The sequence below is a fragment of the Eumetopias jubatus genome, unplaced genomic scaffold (genome assembly GCF_037043125.1).
Source record: "Eumetopias jubatus isolate StellerSeaLion01/CBP00866 unplaced genomic scaffold, mEumJub1_p1.0 scaffold_4, whole genome shotgun sequence".
Classification (NCBI taxonomy): domain Eukaryota; kingdom Metazoa; phylum Chordata; class Mammalia; order Carnivora; family Otariidae; genus Eumetopias; species Eumetopias jubatus.
In genome coordinates, this window is record NW_028274810.1 from 72,377,223 (window position 1) to 72,382,669 (window position 5,447).

A 5,447-nucleotide genomic window follows, 5' to 3' on the forward strand; every position below is an offset into this window, starting at 1 on the left:
CTTAATGGAAAATTTGCCTTCAATTCCACAAATATATTATGTTTGAATATAAAACAATGTTCTCAATGATTTAGCAGCTGATAAAACTGATGCTTCAGAGAGATGCACCACATTTGTCCAGTACTTTCTCATATCACATGTATAACACTAAATAATCCAGGGGTTCTTGTTTCTAATTTGAAAAACAAAGGCAGAGAAGACATAAGGGTGCATAGGAAAAGTAGATCAATGGATTGTGAAGAGTTTTGTTTGTCTGTTAAGGATCTGGACGATGCAATATCTAGCCAGCTCCTATTCATACTTCAAGCCTCTGTTAGGCCTTGTCTCTTTCAGGGAGTTCCACTACCACCATCCTCTCTTTTCCTCAATCTGTGTTATTGTAGCACGCTATGCATTTATCCATCCACTTACCACATTGTGCTGGAATTATCAATTAAATTTTCAGGAACCTCCACTAGACTTTGATCTGCTTAAAAGCAGTTGTTTTGCATAGGACTTAGCACAATAGATACTAGTCTCTGTTAGATTGAATTGATTTAAAGCTAAGGACAAGATTCAGGGAGCACTACCTGGTTTTCCAAGACAGGACAAGGTGCTCCTCTATACATTCCCACACAACTGTGTGCTTACCCTGTCAAAGCTAGCATTAAACTCTACTGAAACTGTCTGCTTACTTGTCTGTCTCCTTGTCTACATTATAAGCTTCTTAAAGGGAAGGACTGGGGACATCTGGGTGGCTCAGTTGGCTAAGTGTCTGCCTTTGGCTCAGGTCATGATCTCAGGGTCCTGGGATCGAGCCCTGCATCAGGCTCCCTGCTCAGGAGGGAGTCTGCTTCTCCCTCTCCTCCCTGCTCCTGCCCTCTCTCTCGCTATCTCTCTCACTATCTCTGTCTCTGTCTCTCAAATAAATAAATAAATAATCTTTAAGAAAAAAAAAAGGGAAGGACTGCTTGCTCACCACTGCATCCCAAACACTTAACACCACAGTCGGTGATCGATGATTACATAGAATGAATGAATGAGGAGCCATTAAAAATTCTCATGACAGAAATGACATGATCAGATCAAGGTTTGGAAAAATAGCTTTGGAGGCAATTTTAAATGTAGGCTGGAGAGGGTAAGACTGGAGACAAAGAAATTAAGGAAAAAATTGAAAAAGAAACATAGGACATACTGGTAAAAGACTGTCTTTTCTTAATAAATGTCTTTCTAATTGGCTAATTTGATTAGATGTTTATATGTATTTTACAAGACTGACCTCTTTAGTCTCTTAGGATTCCCTAAGGGAGGATATTCAGTTACCTCGTTGAGGAAGCCTTCCCTGACCCCAACCCCCACCAAGTTGGTGCCTTCATGTACATCTGGAGGTCATTGAGGGCAGTGACTACGTCTTATTCATCTTAGTATCTCCAATGCCTAGGACATGCCTGCTCAATAAATGTTTGCTGAATGAATGAACACGTAAATTGATCTATTAGTATACTGTACTCAAGCTCCGACCAAGACACAGAGGACCTAATGATCCCTAGTGTGCAGGTTTCTGGATACAGGAAACAGAACAAATAAAACAAGACTAGATAGGGAGGTACACCTATTCCACAGGTAACACAGGGTAAATTTCTCTCTCTGACCCCTCCATCCTCATTCTGAAGAATAACTCTCATTGAGTGAAAATCAATAAAAGTCATTTTAAGGGAAGTAGGTTTAGAAAAAGTGTCTGAAGGAGGAGAAAGGAGGAGGGGAACTTCAAGTTCAACCAATTTGGGCTATTCTTTTTTTTTTATGAGAACTTGTAAGCTGCAAAAAACCTTTACAGAATAAAAAGTCTGTTTTTCTACAGTCCCTTTCAAAGGAATACCACCCTCCCATATGCACATACAAACCAATAGTCTTTTTGAGATTCCCAGTTTTGTAACTAAAAAAGAAAAATAAAATCCACAGCAGAAATAATAATAAATCCTCCATTTCTCAGATTGACATCAACAAGAAACTTTCTGAAGTAGTTGTGGACAGTTCTCAGAGACATTCAACCAATATCCATGGTGAGATTGACCTAGCAACCTCTAGCAACAAATACTGACTGCAAACTATGGACAATGCATTAGGAAGAAGTTTTAAAAGATATTTAAAAAGAAAGGGAGGAAGGGAGGAAGGGAGAAAGGAAGAAGAGAAAAGAAAAGAAAAAAGAAAGAAAAAGGAAAACAAAATAAAAGGACATGAGATGTACTTTCTATCCCCTAAGAAGCTTGTGAAATTGTGGTGTTAAGTCATAATCATAAGAAAATCCTATGAGGGCGCCTGGGTGGTTCAGTTGGTTAAGCGGCTGCCTTCGGCTCAGGTCATGATCCTGGAGTCCCGCATCGGGCTCCCTGCTCAGCGGGGAGTCTGCTTCTCCCTCGGACCCTCCCCCCTCTCATGTGCTCTCTCTCTCTTACTCTCTCTCTCAAATAAATAAATAAGATCTTTTTAAAAAATAAAGAAAAAAAGAGAAAATCCTATGAAAAGTTCAAAAGAAAAGTTAATATTCTCAATTACAATGCAGAAAAAATTCATCAAATGAGTAACACAAACTGTTGTAGGATTTCAAAGGACGGAGAGACCATCAGGGTTTGAGGTATCCTCAAGTGTTTAGGGGAGAAAGCAGGACTTAGATAGGGCATTAATGGAGATAGAATTTGAATCTTGAAGAGTGGGAAATATCACAAGAATAGAGCCTATGGCATGTCAGGGAACATTTTACTCATGACTGCACCATGACAAGTGTCCACAATGTTAAGAGTTAAAATCTGAGATGGATACATAGCACCGTAGTTAAGAACAACTAAAGGCAGATCTGGGTTTGAATCCTGTTTCTACCACTGAATGGTTGAGTGGTCTTGTCACATTTATCCTCTCTGAAGCTCAGTTTCCACCATCTTAAAATGGGGATGGTATTAATTATACCTACCTCATAAAGTCAACATGAAGATAAAATGAAAGTTACTCTCCATAGTTCTTGGCAGAGAAGTGCTCAGTACATGATAGTTCCATGCTTTCCCCCCAGCGTCGGAGTTTGTGGTGTGGAACTTCTAGGGATTGAAAAAAAAATTTTTTTTAATTAAAAATATAGAACAGAACAGACCTGTATAGAACAGATGGTCAGACTTTTTGCTTTCACTTCATCCAACAGAGCAGCGTTTTCCCTGCCGATTTCCATCTGGAGCATGACTTTAGCGTACTTATTGTTTGATTTTGAAACATCCTATCCCAAAAAGCATTCTTCCTAAAGGCACTCTTCCTAAAACTACTCTGAATCCTGCTCACCTCCACTATCATCTCCACGCTTTTCTAGGCAAAAGAATGCTTCTGGAGGAAAATAGAAACAGTGTGGATTTAAGATTTGTGTTACTTGGGTTTATTCATTCATTGACTTAATAAATATTTATTGAGTACCTACTTTTGAAAGATGAAAAGCCATCAAGGGGAAACTACTTCACTTCCCACCTCCTACTTGCACCTGTAATTCCCTTCCCTTGTTCACTCCTGTTGCAGAGAGAGAAGAAGAGCCCCTCCTCCTTTTAAAAGCTGGACCCTCCACCTGTGCTTTGGAGCCCTGGCCTTCATTGGAGGCCTTTGCACTAGTATTGTCTCTTTCCTGTTTCCAACTTCTTCCTCTTTAATGGTTTCTTTATAGTCAGTATTTAAACATACTCAAGTATCCCTCATTAAAAGAAAAAAAAAAGATAAATCTTCCTTAGTCTTTCATCCACATCGTTCTCCAGCTCTTATGCTCTCCCCTCCTTCCCAAAGTTGTGCAAAGTATTGCCCACAGACACTCTGCCTTGATTTTATTAACCACCCCTTACTCCTCAACGCCATCAATCTGGAATTTGTGCTGCCATTCCTCCAAAACTGCCTCAGTAAGATCATCAATTTTTATTTCTCCTTTTACTTGGCCATTCCCTGTTTGAAATGCTTTCTTCCTTTAACTTCTGTGACATCACACATTTCTGATTTTCTTCTCTCTTCTCTAGATGTTCCTTTTTGACCATCTTTGACAGATCTCCCTTTGTGCGACCATTAAGTGTTTCTTACATTCTGTTGTAATGCATACATCTCTTCCTACTTTGGCTTTTTCCTAAGGTAAATGCATTCACTCCCATGGCTTTGTTACCATTGGCATACCTACAAGTCTCAAATCTATAGCTTCAGACCCATATATCCAATTGCCTCCATAAGCTCTCTATCTGAATTTTCCACTGGCATCTCAAACTCCCAGCATATCTAAACCTAGACCTATCGTCTTCATTCCCAAACCTGGTCCTCCTCTGCTGTTTCTCAGCTCAGTACGTGCTAGTATCAGCTGCTTTGAGAGTCATCTTCGACCATTCCTTCTTCACCCTTCATTACAAATCAATTACTAATCTTGTCATTATACTTTCTAGATATTCTGAAAACCATCTTTTTCTCCATTTTTACCACCATCATCTCTTATCTAAGCTACTGCAACAGCCTTCTTTTAAAAAGGGCAAATCTGTTTATATCACTATCATTGCTTATATTATGGCTGTCCATTGACCTTGGGATAAAGTCCAAAATCCTTAATATGGTCTACAAGGTCTTATATGTTCTGACCCCATCTGCGCTTCCACCTTTATTCTATGTCCCTTTCCCCCACTTCTCTCTCCTCTGCAGACATGTTGGTCTCCCATCAGTGCTTCAAAGCATCATCCTCTCTCCTCTTTCACACCTATCTCTCGTCCCCTCTCCTAGCAATCTCTACCCTTCACCTAACTACTCCTATTCGTCTTTTTAGGTTTTAGCTTAATTGAAAGCAGAGTTGATTAGTTCTCCTTCTTTACATTCACATTATGCCCCATTCTTATCCTTCCTAACACTTCTCACTTTTATATTGTCTACCTTCACTAATAGTCTATAAGCTCCAGGGGCCATTCCTGCCGTGCTTAGCAATGTATTCTTAGTGCATAGCAAGCACAGTGTCTAGCAAATTTTGGTAATAAAATATATATTAATTCTTTCATATAGTAAGTGACAGATCAGTTTCACCTTTATTTCTGCAAAGTATTCCTTGACTCATTCAAGCAGAATTGATAACTTCCATGTTAACCTCACCACTATACCAAAGATACTACCTGTATCTTATTTCTCTTTTTATCCCTAGCACTTCACTTGGTGTCTGGAACAAAGTGAATGCTCAATGTATGCTTATAGTATTGAACTAACAGACTTTGCCAACTGGCTGGATATGAGATCTGAAGGAACACAGAAAGTCAAAGATAAACTCTGAAGTGTGGGCTAGCCTTTACCAGAAATGGAAAACTTGGTAAAGGAGGGTGGTTTAGAAAATAAATATATGCAGTTCTGAGCATAGGTATTGATAGTCATAGTGACAGAGGGGGGAATTTATACAGAAGGTCAGTAAAGCAATGGAGTCCTGAAATGGCAAC